Source organism: Dendrobates tinctorius, unplaced genomic scaffold (assembly GCF_039654945.1).
Source record: "Dendrobates tinctorius isolate UK_male_01 unplaced genomic scaffold, ASM3965494v1 ptg000056l, whole genome shotgun sequence".
Taxonomy (NCBI): domain Eukaryota; kingdom Metazoa; phylum Chordata; class Amphibia; order Anura; family Dendrobatidae; genus Dendrobates; species Dendrobates tinctorius.
In genome coordinates, this window is record NW_027361724.1 from 5,703,156 (window position 1) to 5,726,616 (window position 23,461).

The 23,461-nt window shown below is 44.7% G+C and overlaps 1 protein-coding gene across 5 annotated transcripts in view; it reads left to right on the forward strand.

Annotated features, from left to right (window-relative positions):
• Positions 1-23,461, forward strand: part of OSBPL6 (oxysterol binding protein like 6) — a 327,603-nt gene that overhangs the window by 58,067 nt on the left and 246,075 nt on the right. For all 5 annotated transcript variants that reach the window (XM_073577451.1, XM_073577453.1, XM_073577449.1 and 2 more), the window contains exon 2: positions 6,701-6,836. The gene's annotated coding sequence lies outside the window, so the exon portion shown is untranslated. The remainder of the gene's footprint in view (positions 1-6,700; positions 6,837-23,461) is intronic.

A 23,461-nucleotide genomic window follows, 5' to 3' on the forward strand; every position in this document is an offset into this window, starting at 1 on the left:
GGGATTCTATTCCAACCTCTTTGCGGTTCCCAAAAAGGATGGGTCGGTCAGGCCTGTGTTGGACCTGAAGCTTCTGAACAGATTTGTCAGGATCAGACCTTTTCGGATGGAATCTCTCCGTTCAGTCATATTGGCCATGGAGCAGGGAGTAATACTTGGCCTCAATAGACATCCAAGATGTATATCTGCATATTCCCATTTTTCCTCCTCATCAGAGGTTCCTACGCTTCGCCATCAATGATCAACATTTTCAGTTCGTAGCGCTACCCTTCGGGCTAGTCACGGCTCCCAGAGTGTTCACAAAGGTTATGGCAGTTGTCATGGCCATACTGCGTTCTCGAGGCATAGTCGTCTTGCCTTATCTGGACGACCTCTTGGTCAAAGGCCCTTCAATACGGGCATGCGAGGAAAATGTCAGCATCACGCTGGATACTCTTGCCCGCTTAGGGTGGTTGGTCAATGCGAAGAAGTCATCCCTTGTGCCAGCTCAGAAGATCTCCTTCTTGGGAATGATCATCGACACTTGCCGAGGGTTGGTGATTCTCCCTCAGGTAAAGGTACTGGCTCTCCGGCAGGAAGTCCAGGCACTTCGCCAACCAGTCCCTCATACCATCCGATCTGGGATGAGGATTCTAGGAAAAATGGTGGCAGCAATGGAAGCGATTCGCCCAGTTCCATCTTCGCCCCCTGCAGCACGCCCTCCTGTCAGCTTAGGACAAGAACTCTTTTACGCTCGATCGGTAGTGTCGTCTGTCCTCTCAGGTCAGACAGTCTCTCGGATGGTGGATAACCAGTTCCTCTCTGACCCAGGGGAAACCATTTCCCCCAGACCATTGGCTGGTGGTGACAACCGACGCCAGTCTCCTCGGCTGGGGAGCGGTGTTACACCACCACACAACCCAGGGTCGGTGCTCGCCACAGGAGGCACGCCTGCCGATCAATTTATTGGAGATACGAGCAATTCGACTGGCACTCCAAAAGTTTCATCACCTCCTAGCAGGCCGCCCTGTCCGAATTCAATCGGACAACGCCACGGTGGTGGCTTACATAAATCACCAAGGGGGCACTCGCAGCAGAGCAACCATGCGTGAGGTAGGGCATGTTCTTCAGTGGGCCGAAGCAAACCACTCGGTGATTTCAGCAGTTCACATCCCAGGCGTGGGAAACTGGGCAGCAGACTTTCTCAGCCAGGAGGGTCTTGCGTCCGGAGAGTGGTCTCTACATCCCCAAGTCTTCCAGCAGATTTGTCAGCGGTGGGGAACACCGGATGTGGACCTGATGGCTTCCATAGTGAACGCCAAGGTGCCCACATATGTCGCTCGGGCCAGGGACCCGCAGGCAATCGCGGTGGATGCGTTGGTTCTGCCATGGAATCAGTTTCGACTCCCGTATCTCTTTCCCCCGGTGCCACTACTTCAGAGAGTAGTCAAGATCAAGACGGAAGGTGTGCCGGCAATCCTGCTGGCCCCAGATTGGCCCCGTCGAGCGTGGTACGCAGATCTAATGCTGCTACTCGCCGACGTCCGTTGGCGTCTACCAGAGCGCCCGGATCTACTTTCTCAAGGGCCGATTTGCCACCCGAACTCAGGGGCCTTGTGTTTGATGGCGTGGCTGTTGAATCTTGGATTCTAACCCAGGCAGGGTTCAGGAGCAAGGTGGTCGCTACAATGATTAGCGCCCGGAAGCCTGCTTCAGCACGAGTTTACCACCACACCTGGAAGGTGTTCTTCGCTTGGTGTCGAGGCCGTGGTGTTTCTCTGCTGAGATTCTCGATCCCCCAACATCTTGGCTTTTCTCCAGTCGGGCCTAGACTCGGGCTTGGCCCCGAGTTCCCTCAGGAGACAAATATCGGCCTTATCCGTTTTGTTCCAGCGCAGAATTGCTACCAATTTGCAGGTGAAGACTTTTTTATCCAGGGAGTCTCCCATTTGGTACCTCCCTATAGGCCGCCTATGGACGCCTGGGACCTTAACCTGTTACTAAGTGTTCTGCAGGAAGCTCCATTTGAACCACTGCAGGATGTGTCTTTGAGGTACCTTTCCTGGAAAGTGGGGTTCCTGGTGGCCATCACTTCTATCAGGCGGGTCTCGGAACTGGCGGCCATATCCTGCCGAGCTCCGTTCCTCACTTTCCATAAGGATAAGGTGGTGCTCAGACCAGCCCCTCCTTTTCTCCCGAAGGTCGTGTCCTCATTTCACATTAATGAGGATGTTGTCTTGCCTTCTTTTTGTCCAGCACCGGTGCACCATGTGGAAAAGACTCTTCACACGTTAGACCTGGTAAGAGCCCTCCGGAGGTACGGGTCGAGTACAGCGCCCTTTCGTCATATGGACATGCTGTTCGTGCTCCCCGAAGGGCGCAGGAAGGGACTTGCTGCCTCAAAATCGACCATAGCCAGATGGATTCGTTTGACTATTCAGGAGTCCTACTGCATTAGAGGCACTCTGGATCGGAGCGCACTCTACTCGGGCTGTGGGCGCCTCTTGGGCGCTTCGACATCAAACTTCGACGGAACAGGTTTGCAAGGCAGCAACCTGGTCCAGCCTGCACACATTTGCCAAACATTACAATATCCATACTCGGGCCTCAGCGGATGCGAGGCTGGGTAGAAGGATTCTCCAAGCAGCGGTGACGCACCTTTAAACAAGAGGTGCATGTAGCTTGGATCGGTGAGTCAATCTCCGACCCAGGGACTGCTTTTGGACGTCCGACAATCTGTGTCCCCCAATGAGGCAAAGGAGAAACATGGATTTTTGTGAGAACTCACCGTAAAATCCTTTTCTCAGAGACTCTCATTGGGGGACACAGCACCCACCCTATTAGCCAAGTTGGCTCTTGTTTTGTTTAAATTAATATATGTTTACTTATTTGATATAGGGGTGGTGTTTTTCGTTGGACATGTTGTACCTATATTAAGGCTGATTATGTTGTTCTCCTACTGCTTTGGCAACAAACTGATTTCCGCCCGCAATATGAGCGAGGGTGTATACTGCAGAGGAGGAGCTAACCTCTTTTTTTCACTTAGTGTCAGCCTCCTAGCGGCAGAAGCATACACCCACAGTCTCTGTGTCCCCAATGAGCGTCTCGGAGAAAAGGATTTTACGGTGAGTTCTCACAAAAATCCATGTTTCATGACTATGAAAATTGTAGATTCACTCTGAAGGCATCAGAACTATGAATCAACACATGTGGAATTATATAATTAACAAAAAAGTATGAAACAACTGAAAATACTGTGTCTTATATTCTAGGTTCTTCAAAGTAGCCACCTTTTGCTTTGATTACTGCTTTGCACACTCTTGGCATTCTCTTGATGAGCTTCAAGAGGTAGTCACTGGAAATCGTTTTCACTTCACAGGTGTGCCCTGTCAGGTTTAATAAGTGGGATTTCTTGCCTTATAAATGGGGTTGGGACCATCAGTTATGTTGTGCAGAAGTCTGGTGATTACACAGCTGAAGTCCTCCTGAATAGACTGTTAGCTGCTTTTTTTCTTGCCATAATACAAATTCTAAGTAAAGAAAAACGAATGACAACCATTACTTTAAGAAATGAAGGTCAATCAGTCCGAAAAATTGGGAAAACTTTGAAAGTGTCCCCAAGTGCAGTGGCAAAAACCATCAAGCGCTACAAAGAAACTGGCTCACATGAGGACCGACCCAGGAAAGGAAGACCAAGAGTCACCTCTGCTGCGGAGGATAAGTTCATCCGAGTCACCAGCCTCAGAAATCGCAGGTTAAAAGGAACTCAGATTAGAGACCAGGTCAATGCCACACAACAGAGTTCTAGCAGCAGACACATCTCTACAACAACTGTTAAGAGGAGACTTTGTGCAGCAGGCCTTCATGGTAAAATAGCTGCTAGGAAACCACTTCTAAGGACAGGCAACAAACAGAATAGACTTGTTTGGGCTAAAGAACACAAGGAATGGACATTAGACCAGTGGAAATCTGTGCTTTGGTCTGATGAGTCCAAATTTGAGATCTTTGGTTCCAACCACCGTGTCTTTGTGCGACGCAGAAAAGGTGAACGAATGGACTCTACATGCCTGGTTCCCACCGAGAAGCATGGAGGAGGTGTGATGGTGTGGGGGTGCTTTGTTGGTGACACTGTTGGGGATTTATTCAAAATTGAAGGCATACTGAACCAGCATGCTATTCCATCCGGTTTGCATTTAGTTGGACCATCATTTTATTTTTCAACAGGACAGTGACCCCAAACACACCTCTAGGCTGTGTAAGGGCTATTTGACCAAGAAGGAGAGTGATGGGGTGCTACGCCAGATGACCTGGCCTCCACAGTCACCAGACCTGAACCCAATTGAGATGGTTTGGGGTGAGCTGGACCACAGAGTGAAGGCAAAAAGGCCAACAAGTGCTAAGCTTCTCTGGGAGCTCCTTCAAGACTGTTGGAAGACCATTTCCGGTGACTACCTCTTGAAGCTCATCAAGAGAATGCCAAGAGTGTGCAAAGCAGTAATCAAAGCAAAAGGTGGCTACTTTGAAGAACCTAGAATATGAGACATATTTTCAGTTGTTTCACACTTTTTGTTAATTATATAATTCCACATGTATTAATTCATAGTTTTGATGCCTTCAGAGTGGATCTACAATTTTCATAGTCATGAATATAAAGAAAACTCTTTGAATGAGAAGGTGTGTCCAAACTTTTGGTCTGTACTGTATATATGTCCGACCTCCTGGGCCCCTTAATGGTATATATGTTCCCCATTCTGCCACTGTTCTCTAACGCGTAAAAAAAACCCCATACATTTTCCTCACCTTCCTCCACCCTCATGCCATGCGACTTCTCTTTTGTAGCCAGCACACTGCCATGTGAGGCCAATGGTTCTGATTGGCCGACGTCATGTATTGCGGTGCAGGGACCCGATGGTTCCTGCATTACATTTCAGCTGCATGTGCATTCTCGAGCGCACATCCAGCTGAAATAGGTGCTGGCTTCGGCAGGCCCCCCTCCAACATGGGCCTGGTTGCACCCTCTGTGACCACAATTTTTATGCCCCTGCCTCTTTTACAGCATTTTAGTTAGCTGCATGTATGTCACCAATCCTCTCTGCATAGCACAAAATAGACCTTTTATTATACTCACACACAGAGTGATCTAGTCTGATGGGTGTTCTCTAGTCTTGATCCGGTGTCTCCTCTCTTCCCACAACCGCCGTCCTCTTGCCCTGCTTCATGTGGATGACGCAATCCTACGTCCTTAAAGGTGGTGACCATAATTTATATTGATAAAACCTGGTGACAGATTCTCTTTAAAGGGCCTGTCACACTAAGCGATATCGCAAGCAATATCGCTATAACGTCACTGGTTTTGTGACGTTACAGCGATATTGCTAGCGATATCGCTGTGTCTGATACTTGCCTCCGACCGGCTCCCCCCCGCTAGTTATCGCTGATCGCGTGAGAGCCTCCTGGACCGTTTCTCATCGTCAGCTTCCTGCTGGGCTTCCTGTGGCGCCGACGAGCGACGCGTGGACGCGTGCGGGAAGACGTCAGGATCGCCTCGTCTGACAGGTAAGTAGCAACCCCGACCGCTGATATGTCGCTGGTGAGATCTGCCTGTGTGGCAGCTCACTAGTGACCGCTTAGCGATGCACCAGCGATCTTGACCACGTCATATCGCTGGTCGGGATCGCTGGTGCATCGCTAAGTGTAACAGTACCTTTAGAGAAGATGGACTACCAATCATAATGAGGTGTCAGGTTACACGTCTCATCATACTCTCTGGAAAGAGGAGGGGGCAAGCAGTGCAAGAAAACGGGCAGAAGAATACACAGAAAAATGTTTCTAATATTTTTAACATATCTTTTGCCTTGCCTACGAGCTGGATTCACATCTACACTGCTCAGAACTGCAGTATATATATATTTTTTTTCCCCTGTAATTTCTGCTTCTGTATGTTTACTAAAGAATGTAGAGCAATATATATATATATATATATATATATATATATATATATATATATATATATATATATATATAATATATAATATATATATCATAGTAACTGGTCTCGACTCGCCAGTTCAGAGTCAATTGCAAATTAAGACATAGAACCCGCAATGTGAAAAACTGATAAAAAATGAAGGTTACAGATCATAAGATCATATAATGGCCTGAAATAGTGTTATTCCCCACACAGGGCAATTTATTCTAAAAAAAAAAAAAAGAAAAAAAAGTAAACTGAAGGTATAGATATCCTTTTAACGCCACCCTCCTGCTTTTTTAGTTGGCAGGATTTTCGGTCCACATGCGCATACCAAAGCTTCTTTTGATGCTTTTGGAATTTGAGGTTTACATTTCTTTTGAACTAATGGTGGGAGGCGTACAAACAAGAGCAGACTCCATTTATTATAAATGTATTTATTTTCTAAAATATGGGTAATATTTGTAATAAAAATGCCAAATGGCTTAAAAAACTGCAAACCGATTACCGGTAATCCAATCAAATCCTATTAAAGCTGTGTTTTTTTCACTTATGTTTAATCTTGAATTATGGTATTCTCGTTCTTTGTTTCCGATGTACGGCATATTTGTTCTTAGTCTCTGCTCTGCAATAAATTAGTTTAACCTAGAACAAATTTGCCGTAATGTCTGCCGGATTCCTTTGTGCTCGTGGAGGCAATATGCAGTTGATAAAACATTAGCACTTAATTTCTTGATTTATTTTGACTTTCAGATTGCAGATTGAAGCACTCCATCACAGATTGTGGGAGGAATTGGATAACGGATTTCTTTTCCTACACCTGCTTACATAAGAGGCAAAGAAATGGGCTTAACACTTTCCCGTCCATAGTCATCCACAGCGGATTAAGGTGAGATGTTCATAAATGAGAACAATATGTATTATTGTCTAACTGGAATAATACATTTTAACCCCTCAAATTTACTGCTAAACTCTCTGCTGTTAATACTCTCCTACAGTGTGAGTCAGTGCAGAGGCTGCTGTGATCACAGGACCATATTAGCTAGCGGGTTTTCTCTACAGCCACACAGAAAACTGTAAACTAAAAAAAAAAAACCATGAAATTGCAATCATTTGTAGATAAGTATTGCAGCCAGAATGTTGAACACACTAAGGAGCTTCAGGCTTGAGGTTACTAACTCTGTAATCACAGTCTGATATAAAGAAAGAGATAGAAGTAGTACTGCATGTTTTCAGTGGTATGTACATACGAATATACATATTATACCTTTCATATTGAACACATTATTAAATAGACCTTTTACATCTGACGAGGCTGGTGTACTTACTTTGAAAAGAATGGCTGCATAATTTCAGAATGGCCATATAATCCTGGTATTAAAGAGGTTCCCTGACCACAAAATCCATTTTTTTTTAAAAGCTTATCTGTGCTGTGTTGTAATATATAACACCCCTATATATTTTGATTTTTGTTTCTGCCTTTCGTTCTTCCTGTATTTCATTTCATTCCCTGCACCCACGTTGTTTACCGGCGGCTCTACCAAACATGGCAGCTCCCTGTGCTGTATTATCTAACCTCATAGCCAGAGCTGGCACCGCCCAGCCTCAGTGTCCGGCACCGCCTTCTGCCCCCCCTCACTGCACACGCATTGGCTGTCAGTAATCTGCCCCTGTGCTGACAATAACTACACCTCAGCTGTTGCAGAACCTCAGTCTATAGTGATGTATATATGATAGAGGGATGGATGGATGGATGGATGGATAAGGGAAGGGATGGATGGATGGATGAGGGAGGGAAGGGATGGATGAGGGAGGGAAGGGATGGATGAGGGAGGGAAGGGATGGATGAGGGAGGGAAGGGATGGATGAGGGAGGGAAGGGATGGATGAGGGAGGGAAGGGATGGATGAGGGAGGGAAGGGATGGATGAGGGAGGGAAGGGATGGATGAGGGAGGGAAGGGATGGATGAGGGAGGGAAGGGATGGATGAGGGAGGGAAGGGATGGATGAATGAGGGAGGGATGGATGAATGAGGGAGGGATGGATGAATGAGGGAGGGAATGGATGGATGCAGGGAGGGAATGGATGAATGTATGAGGGATGGATGGAGGGATGGATGGATGAGGAAAGGACAGAGGGATGGATGGGGAGGGAGGGATGGATGGATGTGGATGAGGCAGGGATGGGTGGATGGGATGGGGGAGGGATGGATTAGAAAGGGATGGATGCACACAGCACATTATACTCACCTATCTAGAAGCCTTTGCCTTCCGTCTGATCAGCAGTCATTCCACTGCTGCCTGCACTGTGAGCTGCAGTGGAGGCTGGAGCAGGAGGCAGAGAGAGGGTTTTGGCAGAAACTGGGGCGGTGTCTGTTGCGACATCACCGACCAGTCTCAGAGGCAGGAAAACTCTAGTTGGTGAGTGAGCAGCTCCTCCAGAATCAGGAGACGGCTGCTCACCAGGCTACGTGTGATATACAGTTAGGTCCATATATATTTGGACAGAGACAACATTTTTCTAATTTTGGTTCTAGACATTACCACAATGAATTTTAAACAAAACAATTCAGATGCAGTTGAAGTTCAGACTTTCAGCTTTCATTTGAGCGTATCCACATTAAAATTGGATGAAGGGATTAGGAGTTTCAGCTCATTAACATGTGCCACCATGTTTTTAAAGGGACCAAACGTAACTGGACAATTGACTCCAAGGCTATTTCATGGACAGGTGTGGGCAATCTCTTCGTTTTGTCATTCTCAATTAAGCAGATAAAAGGCCTGGAGTTGATTTGAGGTGTGGTGCTTGCATTTGGAAGATTTTGCTGTGAAGGAAACATGCGGTCAAAGGAGCTCACCATGCAGGTGAAACAAGCCATCCTTAAGCTGCAAAAACAGAAAAAACCCATCCGAGAAATTGCTACAACATTAGGAGTGGCAAAATCTACAGTTTGGTACATCCTGAGAAAGAAAGCACCGGTGAACTCATCAATGCAAAAATACCTGGGCGGACACGGAAGACAACGTTGGTGGATGATCGCAGAATAGTCTCCATGGTGAAGAGAAACCCCTTCACAACAGCCAACCAAGTGAACAACACTCTCCAGGAGGTAGGCGTATCAATATCCAAATCTACCATAAAGAGAAGACTGCATGAAAGTAAATACAGAGGGTTCACTGCACGGTGCAAGCCACTCATGAGCATCAAGAATAAAAAGGCTAGACTGGACTTTGCTAAAAAAAACATCTAAAAAAGCCAGCACAGTCCTGGAAGAACATTCTTTGGACAGATGAAACCAAGATCAACCTCTACCAGTATGATGGAAAGAGAAAAGTATGGCGAAGGCGTGGTACAGCTCATGATCCAAAGCATACCACATCATCTGTAAAACACGGCAGAGGCAGTGTGATGGCTTGGGCATGCATGGCTGCCAGTGGCACTGGGTCACTAGTGTTTATTGATGATGTGAGACAGGACAGAAGCAACCGAATGAATTCTGAGGTATTCAGAGCCATACTGTGTGCTCAGATCCAGCCAAATGCAGCCAAACTGATTTGTCGTCTTTTCGTACTACAGATGGACAATGACACAAAACATAAAGCCAAAGCAACCCTGGAGTTTATTATAGCAAAGAAGTGGAATATTCTTGAATGGCCAAGTCAGTCACCTGATATCAACCCAATTGTGCATGCATTTCACTTGTTAAAGACTAAACTTCAGACAGAAAGGCCCACAAACAAGCCGCAACTGAAAACCACCGTAGTGAAGGCCTGGCAGAGCATCAAAAAGGAGGAAACACAGCGTCTGGTGATGTCCATGAGTTCAAGACTTCAGGCAGTCATTGCCAATAAAGGGTTTTCAACCAAGTACTATAAATGAACATTTTAGTTACAATTATTTAATCTGTCCAATTACTTTTGGTCCCTTTAAAAACAGGGTGGCACATGTTAAGGAGCTGAAACTCCTAAACCCTTCATCCAATTTTAATGTGGATACCCTCAAATGAAAGCTGGAAGTCTGAACTTCAACTGCATCTGAATTGTTTTGTTTAAAATTCATTGTGGTAATGTCTAGAACCAAAATTAGAAAAATGTTGTCTCTGTCCAAATATATATGGACCTAACTGTATAGGAAACCATGCAGTATGCTGACAGGGAGAATATAACAAACTGTCAGCGTTCTGCAGCCTAGATACACACACATTATACAGAAAGCTCGGACAGCCCCTTTAAGATTAGCATTTTATTACTCCAGCTAGATATGTGCATATTTTATTATCAGGGAGGAAAACTTTCAAAAAGCATTATACATAATTTCTGACATGTATTTTCAAAGAATGTACTCCAGCCTCATCCTGTCTAAGACATGAATCTACAGTAACATTGTGATATTTGGTGACCGGTCGCTTTTAATAAGAACATATGCACATGGGCATATTATGATTATAGGCAACCTTTGAGTTAAATGGAACTGAAATAAATTGCCAGCATTAGTTTATTGACCCTTAATGGACCTTTGTGTTCATCGGATTACATGGGAAGTTTTTTTTTTTTTTTTTTCCTGTTGGTTTTAGAAGAAAATATCTCCTGAAGCAAAAGTCTTTGTGATTATGGAAGGCACACAACTGCCTGTATGCCTGTTTTCTATAAGAGGAACGTGATATACTGTAGCTCTAAAATTTATATGTTTGTTGTGAAAACCTTGGAGACACTGATAGCGCATAAGACCAGGGCATATTACCTGACAAAACTGGGTTCCTTTTTCAGGTGTCAAATTGTTCATTTTTTTGGGATATTTTCCATTTGACAGCCAAAGATCTTAATTGTCTATAATTCTGGTGTAATAATGTGCAAGTACTGGTGATGTTGCCACAGATGAGAGACATTCCAAGAGTTAAAGGGTTTATCTACAGGGGATAAATTCTCCATGCAGGGAGAAGCAGTGGGGATTTAAAGTGATAGCTTTTTGTGTAATGTTTTACCGTTTACACTAAGTAAAGCTATGAAACAGTTAAGCAGAGTAGAAATGGTTAATGAGGATTCTTGTAACTAATCAGTCCAGTGAAGTCTTGATTGAAGGGCCCTTTTCTCCAACGTTGGCACCGTCAACAGAGGCACTTGAAGTCTCTGTAGTCTCTCCTCTCTTGGAATCCGGGAACTCCGGGATTAAATCTCTGCAGTCTCTTCTCAGGGTGAAGCAGGAGGCATGGAGCCGCTGCTGAATGGATTCTCCTGCTCTAAGTCTCTGTATGTTAAGCTGACAGTCACTCTGCAGTAACGATGCTACGCACACTGGGCAGTCTACTTGCCACACTCAGGGGTCTCGGCTTGCCACTGCGGTCATCAGGGCTGCGCGCTCGGGTCACTGTCTCTGCACTGTCAGGGGGGGGAAGTCTCCTCTGGTCATGAAGGCTCCCGAGTCCACGTACTCACATACAGCTCTCACTATGGTTGTATCTCAGTCTCAGTGCGCTGACGTGGAGTCCTCTGGTGCGCTCTCCCCTGTCTCTGACGCACTCTGCTTGCACATGTTCTGGTCCACCGCCCCTTCCTTTTCCTCCCTGCCCCTTGCAGTCACATGGTCCAGTCCGTCCAGGGCAGAAAGTCTTCCTCCCCCGACAACCCTGCTGTCTGGCTGTGGTTCTGGATAAGGAGCAGGGAAGGCAACCCCCTTTGGGCTCTTCTTCCTCTTCACCCCCTTACATTCTCCCTCTCTTAAAGCTCGCCATTCCACGGGCGAGGGTTCGTCGTACTCCACTATGTCTACCTGGGGACCGACAGCTGCCCACAACCTTCGCAACTCCACTTGTCTTGCTGGCTCCAAGTTCTTATAGCAAGGCTGGTCGAAAACACTCCAGTCTTCATTCTCATCCTTATCCACTACAGAAGAGAATACCTAGGATGAACTTGGCTTTGTCTTCTTTTTCTTCTTTCTTTTTTGCTTTATCGCTAGCAGACATTCGAGTAGACGTTTCGACCTTCTCTTTGTCGTTATGAGCAACTTCGGGGGTTCCTTGCTCAGGTTTCTCAGTCTGGGAGCTTAGTAAAGGTGACTCTTCTCCATAGCTCCCCCCTTCTTTAACAGGAGCACTCTCGTCAAAACTAGAACCGGTTGGATTAAGACCATGCAAGCCGGAACCTTCACATCCGTGCCGGGTTCTGCAAGCGTCACTTTCCATGGCTCCTCAGCCACACTCCCTGTCTCACACAGCTGCTCCATCTTTTCCGTCCGGACATGATCTCGTGAGCTGACGGCCAACACACTCTCCACCTCAGGGGACGACACTAGCGGCTCTTACGAGAACCGTAGGAGCGTGTGTCTCAAGAGCTCTTGTCACCTCTTCTCCTTTGTCGGTAGCTCGTGGCGAGCTTGTTGGTGACTTACTTCGATGGGCCACTCGGGCTGTCGTCCCTTCAGGTCGAATCTCACTGTCGGGACCTCTAGACCCAGGTTGGAGTTCTACTATACCCGCCTCCACGTGTCGGGACAGCACGGACGTTTGACCGTGGACAGTCGACACCCTCTCTATCTCTTCTTGACGCCCGACGCCGTGACATTGTCTTGCTCTGTGTGGAGTTATCCTTCTCCTGCCATACCACTCCGTCGAGGGGTGACGTTCCCTCCAATTAGCAGGACCTTCAGAGGGGTGAGCGGGCCTTTGCCATCACTTTTCCCAGCTAGGGCAGTTTCTGGACAGGTGTCCCACTCTTCTGCCCGCCCAGCAATCACGTCTGCATCTGTCTGGTGGGTGCTTTGGTCTGAGTCATCCACCTCGGCAGGAAGCATCTCCCATCTGCGGTTGTTCTTCACTCCAGGATACGGGGTTACACTCTGGAGCCGCCACTGAAGCCTTCTTCATGCTCCGCACCTCTCCTCTATCTCCCTCCTTCTGCTTCCACGCGTTACCTCAGGGTATGTTGTTGGTCCCCAAGACAGCAGTAAGGGCTTCCTCCAGACTCTCAAATCTTCTCCCAGATTCTTCTTATCTTCAGCCATGAATCCCGGGTCCATGTTGTCTCTTCTTCATTCGGGCTGAGTACTCCACAGTTGCAGCATGTGGGCGGTCTTCGCCAAGCGGCACCAGTCTCGCGTTGGGGGGTGCAGTCTCTCTGCCTCGCACTGGTCGGCTGGATTCTACAGCAGGGGTCCTCTTATATTCAGCCATTTCTTCGTGAACCCGCTTAATCTCCTTCTTCAAGTTTTCCATCCATTGGGGACCAGCTACCTACCCCCTCCATACCTTTCCCACCGGCACTACCATTCCCTGCTCGCGCGTGCGCACCTCACTCCCGACCTCAGAAAGTCATGTCTGGCTTTATCCGCATGCGCTCTTGCAGGGCCTGCTTCATCATCACATCTCCCAAGCCCGTCACCAGTTGGTCTCGTAGCACAACATCAATTAACCCTACACCTATGCTGTCCTTCCGTATGATGGCAGTATGGAGTTCCTGCAGGGTTTTCATAAACTGCATCACGGTCTCCCCCTCTCTTTGTACCCAGTGAAACAGTCGCATGCGCAGCTCCTCTACATCAGTGGGGTCCCCATTGGTCTCCACAAGTATATGTAGTACTTTGTCCAGGGTATCTGTCACCTGGGGGGTATGAGCATAACCGAGTCCCGAGCGTCCCCCTCTAGGGCCATCACACCTATTTCCGCCTCCAGGGCCGGCGTCATGGGATGCATCTGCATCATCCCTCTGATGCGCTCCGTCCAACTCCACAACATAACATTGCTCCCTGAAAATTTTGGCACGTTAACTCCCAGGGAGATGCTAGACCTGGTGCCTCTCCCAACTGCTTGGTCTGTCCCCTCCGCACCGTCGTGCAACATCCTGCCGACTATACCACTGTTTGTTGTGAAAACCTTGGAGACACTGATAGCGCATAAGGCCAGGGCATATTACCTGACAAAACTGGGTTCCTTTTTCAGGTGTCAAATTGTTCATTTTTTTGGGGGATATTTTCCATTTGACAGCCAAAGATCTTAATTGTCTATAATTCTGGTGTAATAACGTGCAGGTACTGGTGATGTTGCCACGGATCAGAGACAGACCCAGAGTTAAAGGGTTTATTTACAGGGGATAAATTCTCCACGCAGGGAGGAGCAGTGGGGATTAAAAGTGATGGGGTAAACGGTAAAACAGTACACGAAAAGCTAAGTAAAGCTATGAAACCGTTAAGCAGAGTAGAAATGGTTAATGAGATTCTTGTAACTTATCAGTCCAGTGAAGTCTTGATTGAAGGGTCCTTTTCTCCAACGGTGGCACTGTCAACAGCGGCACTTGAATACTCTGTAGTCTCTCCTCTTTTGGAAACCGGGAACTACGGGGTTAAATCTCTGCAGTCTCTTCTCAGGGTGAAGCTGGAAGCAGGAGGCAGGGAGACGCGGAGTCTCTCCTGTTCTAAGTCTCTGTATGTTAAACTGAGTCACGCTGAATTAATGATGCTGCGCACACTGGGCAGTCTACTTCGAACACACTCGTGGGGGGGGGTGTCTCGGTTTCCACTGCTGTCACCGGGGCTGCGCGCTCGGGTCACTGTCTTTGCACTGTCAGAGGGGAATTCTCCTCTGGTTATGGAGGCTCCCGAGTCTACGTACTCGCATACAGCTCTCACTATGGCTCGTATCTCAGTCTCAGTGCTCTGACGTGGAGTCCTCTCTCTCTGTGAGCGCGGTGCTACAGCTTGCTTTCTCTCTGGTTCGCTCTCCCCTGTCTCTGGCGCGCTTTGCTCCGTGCCTGGCGCGCTCTGCTTGCATAGCTTCCGGTCATGTCCGTCCAGGGCAGAAAGTCTTCCCCCCCCCCCCCCCCCCCCGGCAACCCTGCTGTCTGGCTAAGTGGTTCCGGATAAGGAGCAGGGAAGGCAACCCCCTTTGGGCTCTTCTTCCTCTTCACCCCCTTAAATTGGCATAGTAATGTTGACGGAAGTGTGCTCTAACCAGAATCTAAGGAGCCGCAGGTGACTTGTAGACTTTAAGATGCTATTTTGATCTAGTTAGCTCTTGGTTATTGTGAACTAGTAATTTTCAGACTACCTTTACACACTATTGTAACCAACTAGCACTTATTGGTCCTTAATGATAAGGTAGGAGACAGGGGCGTATGTACAAATCATGGGGTCCCATGACAAAATTTCAAATTGGCTTGGCACGCCTTCCCGAAATAAAAATTTAGTGGAGTCGAAAAGTATACCTCAGAACTTTTAAAGATAGTGAGAGAGACATGCATTGCGGTACATAAAATACCAAAAATATTGCCTCTACTGAAAGCCCTTAGTGCTTTCACCCCTATGATACTCTTTTCATGGCCGCCATACAGTTTGATGCTACCAAAGAGGTTCACAACAAACATAGTATAATTCCCCTACCCAAATTTTCCCCCACAGTACCTCCCATATGTACAGTATCATGAGTCCACAGTGACCCCAGCAAAGTATGGTGCTCTCACATTGACACCAACACAATGTGAAACCCCCTACAGTGACCCCCAACACAATATGAAGCACCTACAGTGACCTCAGCAAAGTATGATGCGCTCACATTGGCCCTGACACAATATGAAGCTCCCTACAGGGACCCCTAAAACAGTATGATGCCCTAACAGTGCGCCAAACACAGAATGATGCTCCCACAGTGATTCCTTTACAGTACAATGCCTATATAGTGAACTTCCATAAAATAGGATTCCTACACAGTTCCCTCACACATTGAGGCCTAACAGTGCCCTTCTACACAAGTACTGGCTGAAAAAAAGGAAAAAAAATACTTGCGTAGTCCTGTTCCTCCAATGTGGTGCTCTTTTCTGCCTCTTTGTTGGCTAAGGCTTCATACAGTAGGCGTGATGTAGTGATGTCATTATGTCTGCTGTGCTAAGACTTAGCACGCAGGCTGAATTGTGAGCAGAGAACTGTCGGCTCTCTGTTACACCATTGTATTCAAATTGAATCTGCATCCTTTATATGCAGATACTGTTGACCTTGAAACGCCTTGAGGGCAACAATGCATTTGGCACTGGGTCCTCAGTTTCATGGGCCCCACAGCAAACGTCAGGTCTTACGCTATTGGACGTATGCCACTGATAGGAGCCAATCATTAGGCTCAGCGATCTTCTGACTGCTGAGGCATATGATTGTCTGCAGCAGTCACTTGGTTGTATGGCAAGTAATCACTGCAGCAAAGTATACAAATAGGTATGGGGAAGGTACAATAGGTGATTAAACAGGTGAGTATTGGTTGTTTTACTATTTGAACATATTTCCTGCTCTTAGTGTGACACTAGTCACTACTCACAGACAAGCCGTGAGGCAAGGTAGTCAAACGTTCTGGGGTTAGATACCAAGAGAGCACGTCGTAAACTATAGAGGAAAGACAAAGGCATTGTTAGGTCAGGGTCCAAGGTCAGAATACCAGGAAGATAGCAGATCAGAGCATAGGGGCTTGGCAAACGGTAGGTCAGAATAAGGTTCAAGGTCAGTCAACAAACAGAGCACAGGAGTATACAACTGAAACATGCACCACCGAGCAAATTCTACAACTGACCGATGTCTGGGACTGGCAGCTTAGCTAAGCAGCTGGGTAATCACTAGAAAAGAGAACACCCGAAGGAAGCACACCACCTCCCAGTGTCGGATTGAACGGTTGAGCTGTCTATCAAAGTACTGACTGCTGAGCACGCCCTTGCACTAGATTGGATGACTGAGCTGTCTATCAAAATAGTGACCGCTCAGCACGCCCCTGAACCAAATTGTACAACTGAGCTGTCACTCATTGAATCCAAGACTCATGGAGCGGAGGAATCATGACATTTAGCCTTTTTTTTTTTTTTTTTAAAGAAATCCTGGGCAATTAATTTTTGCAGCATATATGTCATTTTTTGGGAACAGATCTTAATTGTTTTTTGTTTTGCCAAAGTGCAAGGACAAATCTGCAGACTCTTGAATATCATAAACCTCACAGCCTTGATCACCATGTTAACAGTGGTCAGAATGACCTTGAGGCTTTGGCAAACTTTTCAGCTCATAATGTCAATCAGTGCAGTCCTTTCACATTGACAGTAGATTTATATTTCTTTCCTTACTATTATTTCTTAATATTTTGAGCACCTATCGCGCTGTTTAAAACCTATGAGGAATGGCAGTAACAATGTCTGAATGCATTATAGAATTTTTGAAGGCTGATTGCAGTGCCTTCATTACTCGCTCTGTTCTGAAGACCTGTCTCGAAATGCGTTGGCATATGTATGTCACGAATGAATGGGAGCTGGGGGAATTTTGTATTGCTGCTCAACATTTTAAGTGTTTTGAAGGGAAACTTCTCTGCATTACCTATTAGGATTTTGATATTGTGTGATTTGTAATTGCTGATTTATTTTAAGGGATAGTGACTGAGGACATTGTGTACAGAAGTGTAGAGCCGATATGGGCTGTGTAATTTGTTGTGTAATGTAGAGTTCCTGGTATCCTGCAGTTAGTTTATGACTGATATTCTTCTAAAACTGGTTGAGTTGCATTATTCACTATTTTTTAGAACATGGTGAATCTCAACACACAATTCTTATTACCTTAACTCAGTATTTGACTGTAACCTGCACTGTGTGGGAAATTTTAAGGTTGATCAATAAATGCTTGGACTTTAGAAGTCGTTACTTAAGTCTTGTCTATGCTCAACTTAGAAGGAGACAATGCGGGGTCGGGGATGCAATAATTTAGCGAAGCAGTCCCATGAAAGTTTTTATCCTGTTAATATCCTATATAATATAATCATCATATTATATAGCACTGTGTGCTTACAATTGCTCATTTTGCCTTTCTGCCCAGTAAATTCTTCTATGTTCTCTGCTGTGTGTAGGAACAGGAAGTCTCTTGTCCCTGCATTTATCATTCCTCTCTTCAACTTCCGACCCAGCTGCTCCCTCTTCTCCCTGCCAGGAACTTTTGCTGTGAGTCATGCAGGGAAAATTGACCTCCTGTTTCTACATAGAGCTTAGAAGAGTTCAGTTAGTCAGTTTTTAATCACGTGATGTGATAGATCTAATGGAACAGAGTATAATTATCTGAGTATAAAGGCGAAATGAGCAATTGTAAGTACACGGTGCTATAAAGTTTGATGACTGCAATATATTAAGAAGACCCAAACTCTGATGGGATGCTTTTTTAGGAATAAAAAATGCCCTTTAATTTGCTTGGCTGCAGCGCTTACTTACAGTTCATTCACCGCTGCAGCCAATTACTAGCCTGAACAGTCAAACTACTGAAGCCAGAGATTGTCACATGTGACGGTATAGAGGCGTTAAACAGTAAATGAATGCTTTTCTTATTTTATTGCATTGCCCCCTATTTTAATAATGGACAACCTTTTTATTACATTCACAGTTAATATTTAAATCAGTTTGTTCAATGGTTAAAAAAAAAAAAAAAAAAAAAATGTTTTCATTAAAACAGGTGGATTTGCTCACCTTTGCAATCATTTTTTCTATAGCTTCAATGCAACTTGGAGGGAATTTGTCTGTAGGATCAACCCTCCTAACCCATCTATATGGGCAGGCAGGTCATGGAAGTCTGAATAAAGTGATATCTTGATATGTTATCTGATGTCTTGTTCCAGAGAAATCCATGTTTTTTTCCTAATATGTAAATGAGCAGTGAAGGTCTATGGGCCTTACATAGATCTTCCTGAGAGTTTGTAATATAATTGCTGTGGCCAATCAGCGCTGGCTTTACTATCTTGTCCTTCAGACAAATCAAGACATCCAGAGGAAGGGGTAGTGCAGCCACAGCTCTCACTTCCTCCAGATGTCAGCTACGGAGAGTGAAGCCAGCGCTGATTGGTCCCAAGGATTGCTTGACATAACAGTGTTACAGGATCCCCGGGAGAGCGAGTCCCGACGCCGCTGGAATGGCATTGGAATCGGAGGTGAGTATAAGTGTTATCATTTTGCTGGGGTAAACATAAGGATTCACGAGGTGTTTTCCTAGAAGAGGACAACTCCTTTAATAGGACAGCCTTTTTTATTTTTAAATTTTGGGTGGAGGTGCTTTAAAACCACCATAATTGAGTATTTGCATGTTTTTGGTGTTGTAGTTGTTTATTTTAATCTGTATTTCTACCATTCATTGAACAAGCCTGACTCAGCACAAGGTTTGTAGCTGTGTGGCTGCTTCTTTTCATTCCAATAGAGAATATCTGCATGAGAAGGAAAACTTAGCAGTATTTCTTAGATTTAAACTTAAAGTATAAAGTTCTGCTGTTCCAGAGTACAAAGTAATATTAAGAAAAAATAAACCATAAAAATGATGCCTTTAAAGTAACGCTCCAGTGTTATGTGTTTTTTTTTTTTTTTTTTTGTTTGTTTTTTTATAAATGTCAGCCTTGGAGTGGTGCTACTAATCCCGAGCATAGTCTTAGCAGCCGTCTTCAACTCTTCTTGGTGCTGCTCCGATCCCGCACCACAGCTCCTGACTGACCGGAAGTCAGAGGTAACAGACACAAGCTCTCAATGTAAGACTGAGATCTTCGTTCTGGCCTCATGGACTTACATTGAGTTGTGACTGCCAGATCATCCAGGAAACACTGGAACAGTTCGGCAGGTCACAAACTACTGGACACTGTCAGGAGCGGTGCCAAGAATAACTGGAGACGGGTGACTGGTGAGTATAAGACTAAGGGTACCGTTACACTTAGTGATGCACCAGCAATCCCTACAATGATAAGGATCGCTGGTGCATCGCTAAGTGGTCGCTAGTGAGCTGCCACACAGGCAGATCTCACCAGCGACATAGCAGCGGTCGGGGGTCGCTACTTACCTGTCAGACGTGGCGATCCTGACGTCCTCCCGCCCGCGTCCACACGTCGCTCGTCGGCGCCACAGGAAGCGCCCGACGAGAAACGGTCCAGGACGTTCTCGCGCGATCAGCGACAGACAGCGGGGGAGCCGGTCGGAGGTAAGTAGCACATGTAACGATATCGCTAGCAATATCGCTGCTACGTCACAAAACTAGTGACGTTACAGCGATATTGCTAGCGATATCGCTATGTGTAACGGGCCCTTTAGTGACACCACTTCAGTGCTGCAATAAAAAAAACACCAGAGTGGTGCTTTAATCTCTTCATGACCTGTTTATTTATTTATTTTTTTGTTTTAATTTTTTCTTCCCCCTTCTTCCAAGAGTCATAACTTGTTTTATTTTTCCATCCACATAGCCGAATGAGGTCTTGTTTTATGTGGGACGAGTTATACTTTTGAATGACGCCATTCATTTTATCATGTCATTCAATGGAAAGCGGGAAAAAAAACTCCAAGTGGGGTGAAAATGCAAAAGAAAGTTCTGTTCCAAAATTGTATTTTGTTTTTTTTTTTATTTATAATATTCACTATACAGTAAACCTGACCTAGCAAAATGATTCTCCAGGTGAGTACGAGTACGCAGATATCAAACAAGTATAGTTTTTATTTTTATGTAAGAGTGGAAGAAAAAGTCAGAAATTTGTTGAATACAAAATTTTGCTTTTGTCGCCATTTTCCGAGAACCGTAACGCTTTCAATTTTTGGTACACGGGGCTGTGTGAGGGCTTATTTTTTGCGCCCTGAGCTGATGTTTTTACTGATACCATTTTGGGGTAGATACATTGTTTAGATTGCCTCGTATTGCATTTTATTTCAATGTTGCGGAGGCCAAAAACTGTACAAAAATTCTGGAGTTTCAGTTTTCTGTCTTGTTTCTCCATCTGCTGATCAATTTATTTTAGAGTTTGCTAGACAGACTTTTCTGAATGTAGTGATACCAAATATGTGTATTTTTTTTTAAATTGTTTTATTTTTAATTGAGCAAAAGGGGGTGATTTAAACTTTTGTATTTTTTTTTTTTCAAAACATTGTTTTTTACTTTTTACTGTATTTTACAGTCTCCTTAGGGGACTTTAAGCTGCGATTGTCTGAGCATTTTTACTATACATAGCAGTGCATGAGCATTGCAATATATAGCTAAAATCACAATCTCCTATGAATGCTAGCTCAACACTGGCTATCGCAGGAGCATCATAATGACAGGCACGGGGGTCTCCAGCAAACCCCCAGCTATCAAGGCAACCAGTGATTCCATAACAACTCAGAGATTGACAGCTGAATTTAACAGGTTAACAGCTGCGGGCGGAGCAGATCTTCGCTGTTAAAAGCAGATGATGGCTGAATAAATCAGCCATCTTCTGCCAGGAAAGATACTGGCTCACCCTTTGAACCCGCATCTAAGGGCTCGTACAGCCCCTGGCAAAAATTATGGAATCACCGGCCTTGGAGGATGTTCATTCAGTTGTTTTAATTTTGTAGAAAAAAGCAGATCACAGACATGGCACAAAACTAAAGTCATTCCAAATGGCAACTTTCTGGCTTTAAGAAACACTAAAAGAAATCAAGATTAAAAAACGTGGTAGTCGGTAATGGTTATTTTTGTAACCAAGCATAGAGGAAAAATTATGGAATCACTCAATTCTGAAGGAAAAAAATATGGATTCATGAAAAACAAACTTCAAAAAAAACACTCCAACACATCACTAGCATTTTGTTGCACCACCTCTGGCTTTTATAACAGCTTGCAGTCTCTAAGGCATGGACTTAATGAGTGTCACACAGTACTCTTCATCAATTTGGCTCCAACTCTGTCTGAATGCTGTTGCCAGATCAGCTTTGCAGGTTGGAGCCTTGTCACGGACCATTTTCTTCAACTTCCACGAAAGATTTTCAATTGGATTGAGATCTGGACTATTTGCAGGCCATGACATTGACCTTATGTGTCTTTTTTCAAGGAATGTTTTCACAGTTTTTGCTCTATGGCAGGATGTATTATCTTTAAAAATGTCTTCATCATCCCCAAACATCCTTTCAATTGATGGGATAAGAAAAGTGTCCAAAATATCAACATAAACTTGTGCATTTATTGAAGATGTAATGACAGCCATCTCTCCAGTGCCTTTACCTGACATACAGCCGACTGTGGAAATTTGCATGTTCTCTTCAGGCAGTCATCTTTATAAATCTCATTGGAACGGCACCAAACAAAAGTTCCAGCATCATCACCTTGCCCAATGCTAATTCGCGATTCATCACTGAATATGACTTTCATCCAGTCATCCACAGTCAGCAATTGCTTTTCCTTAGCCCATTGTAACCTTGTTTTTTTTCTGTTTAGGTGTTAATGATGGCTTTCATTTAGCTTTTCTGTATGTAAATCCCATTTCCTTTAGGTGGTTTCTTACAGTTCGGTCACAGACGTTGACTCCAGTTTCCTCCCATTCGTTCCTCATTTGTTTTGTTGCGCATTTCCTGTTTTGGAGACATATTGCTTTAAGTTTCCGGTCTTGACGCTTTGATGTCTTCCTTGGTCTATCAGTATGTTTGCCTTTAATATCCTTCCCATGTTGTTTGTATTTGGTCCAGATTTTAGACACAGCTGACTGTGAACATCCAACATCTTTTGCAACATTGCGTGGTGATTTACCCTCTTTTAAGAGTTTGATAATCCTCTCCTTTATTTCAATTGACATCTCTCGTGTTGGAGCCATGATTCATGTCAGTCCACTTGGTACAACAGCTCTCCAAGGCGTGATCACGCCTTTTCAGATGCAGACGAATGAGCAGATCTAATTTGATGCAGATGTTAGTTTTGGGAATGAAAATTTACAGGGTAATTCCATAATTTTTCCCCTATGCTTGGTTAAAAAAAATTAACCATTACTGACTACCACATTTTTGTTCTTGATTTCTTTGTGTTTCTTAAAGCCAAAAAGTTGCTATTTGAAATGACCTTAGTTTTGTGCCATGTCTGTGATCTGCTTTTTTTCTACAAAATTAAACAACTGAATGAACATCCTTCAAGGCCGGTAATGCCATAATTTTTGCCAGGGGTTGTACTCGCTTGCGAGAGTCTCTCGGATGAAAACCTGGCACTGCCTCTGGCACTTGGACCAGAGTGTTGGGCTGCATAGAAATGCATGTAGCCACACGCTCCAGTCTGAGTGCGGGTGGCAATCCCAGGTTTTCATGCGAGAGACTTTTTATTTTTATTTTATTTAGATCACATAGGTCACGGACCTCAACCCTCTTGGAGGTCAATTTGTGTTGAATCTGTTTTATAGACATCGATATAACACATGGATAGTGATGATGAACTGGCATCTTTGTATTCATTTCAAAGCCAGGTCACAAATTTTTGTCATGGGGAAAAATATATAAAAAATGTACAATCTCTATTTCCTAAAAAGTCGTGATTTTGTGTAAAATGTAAATAAAACAAGAATGCTATGATTTGGAAATCTCTTCTGTACATTTACATATTTTAGTCACAGCAGAACATAGATCAGAAGGTGAAAGTTGGACATTTTTCGACTTCATTTGAAAAAAAATAATTTAAAAATTGATGGCAGCAACCCATCTCAGAAAAGTTGGGACATGTTTACCATTGTGGAGCATCCCCCTTTTTTTTTTTTTTTTTTTTTTTTTTTAAAGAACAGTCTGTAAACATCTTA